This window comes from Otolemur garnettii, unplaced genomic scaffold (assembly GCF_000181295.1).
Source record: "Otolemur garnettii isolate 467f Iridium unplaced genomic scaffold, OtoGar3 scaffold00160, whole genome shotgun sequence".
Lineage (NCBI taxonomy): Eukaryota > Metazoa > Chordata > Mammalia > Primates > Galagidae > Otolemur > Otolemur garnettii.
The window spans coordinates 3,979,072-3,981,395 of NW_003852555.1; the positions used below are offsets into that span (position 1 = coordinate 3,979,072).

Genomic DNA, 2,324 nt, shown 5'->3' on the forward strand with positions numbered 1-2,324 from the left:
AGCCAGCTGGTAGATTTCTTAAGCTCATTCTTGATTTGATCAGAATCTTTTCTGAAAATTTTACCAAAAATCCACAATACCTTTTCTCAGATTCTAAAATAACAAAATATCAGACCTTTCATCAGAACCTATGAGAAAATAATATTAAATAAATGACTTCTGAGCTCAGAGAAAAGGATTATTTGACAATAGACAACAGAGAGATTTGATCATGTACTCAATCAACATGGACTCAGTAGTTCTGTGCTTTGGGGGCCGTGCTGAGTGGCATAGAGATTGCCAGGATGAAAAGATAAAGCCTAAGCCTTTGCCTGCAGGAAAATGGAATAGAGGAAGCAAATATTTGTGTTGAGATTTGATCTTCTTTTTAAAAAGAGAGTAGGTTGCTCCAGAAGTGAATCAAAGTTTAGAGGAGATGAGGTAATATCTTTCTATGAGTTAGACACTGTTCAAAGTGCTCTTATAGATACACAAATAATTAGGTAGGTACTATTTTCATCACATTTTATGTATAACAAAGAAACAGTGACTTAGCCAAAGTCATAACAGCTGTTAAAGTGCTAGAGCCAAAATTCAAAGCAGGCTGTCTAATCTGAATCAGCCTCCTAAAATCATTAATTAAATAACCTCAACAGATTTAGGAAGAGGGAAGATGCATAGGGCAAAATACCTCTCCTTAGATGTTTGAGTTGATGTCTTAACTGTTTTTTGTGGGTTTTTTTGTAGAGATAGAGTCTCACTTTATACCCCACGCCGCCCGATGTCTTCACTTTTATATGTCTGTTTTCTCAACTATAAATCTAAGGCTCATTTCCATTCTGCAGTGGACTTTTCTAATAGTCTAATATTGAAAGGATTTCTGATGCTCTATAGAAGACAAGATTAGCTGTCACTCGTGCTTTCTCTATGTCAAACTGTCAAACAGTTTTGCTCTATGTTGAACACAGGCATCTCATAACAACCTCAATCTCAGCTTTTTTACTACAACTAACTCCTGGGTTCAAACAATCCTCTTGCCTCGGCCTCCTGAGTAACTGGGACTACAAGTGCACACCATGACACCTGGCTAATTTTTCTATTTTTAGCAGAGACAAGATCTGGCTGTTGCTCAGACTGGTCTTGAACTCCTAAATTCAAGCTGTCCTCCCTCCTCAGCCTTCCAGAGCTCTGAAATTACATGCCTGAGCCTCCTGGCCCAGCCCCACAGGTTTCTCCTTGGATGCTTATCTGTTTTACCTATGCTCAGACCTAAATAAGAGGTTAATTTTTTCAGTTGCAGCTTTACATTGTGATTAACACAGCAGTCATTCTTAGTTCCAATTTTTAAAAGCCATTGTTGGTTTCTTTGCCCAAGTACAGAGTGTTTCTATAAAGTAATGTGACCGATTTGTTTAACCAGCATGTGAATGGGGTCTTTTTAAAAGGAGTTACCAAAGGAACACAAGAACTTTTTAAACAATGCTCCAATTGCACAAAATCTTTTAAAAATTCTTCTCATAGAGTTACTTTCAAAGCCCGGAGCCAGTTATTTGAACAGTCATAAGGTTGGCAAATCCTCTTCCTTTGAGAGTGAATTCAGGCTTTGGAAACCGCCCAAAGTTACTTGAAGCCAAATGTGGTGAGTAAGGTGAATAAGAATAGTTTAAATACCTTTAAACCACTCTGTGAATAAGATCATTTTTAATCAAAAATGAGACGTGACTATAAAATATAAGACTGAGTTTCTGGCAATACTTACAAACCAATTTCTATGCTTTCAAATCTAGGTTTTTTACTTTATAATCTCATTATGAAAACAGTAAAATTTTATAGTTATTATTCTGTCCTAAAATCATTTTTTGATATTTATAGTATACTCAGGTAGGTGTTAGCATATCATAAGCATTAAAAAAAACTTTGAAAGGGGTCAGTCTTTTTCCTGGAGGGTATATTCTTTGTATTATGGAACCATAATTCCTTTTTTTTTTTTTTTTTGAGACAGAGCCTCAAGCTGTCCCCCTGGGTAGAGTGCCGTGGCATCACAGCTCACAGCAACCTCCAACTCCTGGGCTCAAGCGAGTCTCCTGTCTCAGCCTCCCAAGTAGCTGGGACCACAGGCGCCCGCCACAACCCCTAGCTATTTTTCAGTTGCAGCCATCATTGTTGTTTGGCGGGCCCGGGCTGGATTCGAACCCACCCATACACCTTAGGTGTATGTGGCTGGTGCCCTGGCCACTTGAGCCACAGGTACTGAGCCAGAAACATAATTCTTAAAAAAATTTCCATGAGTTTGGACTAAAGTTTCAGCTATAACAATCTTCTGGTACTATCTTCTACTTTACTGT

The 2,324-nt window shown here is 38.2% G+C and overlaps 1 protein-coding gene across 1 annotated transcript in view; it reads left to right on the forward strand.

The window, feature by feature from the left end:
* GRAMD2B (GRAM domain containing 2B) overlaps positions 1–2,324 on the forward strand; it is a 65,974-nt gene that overhangs the window by 10,797 nt on the left and 52,853 nt on the right. The window lies entirely within an intron of this gene.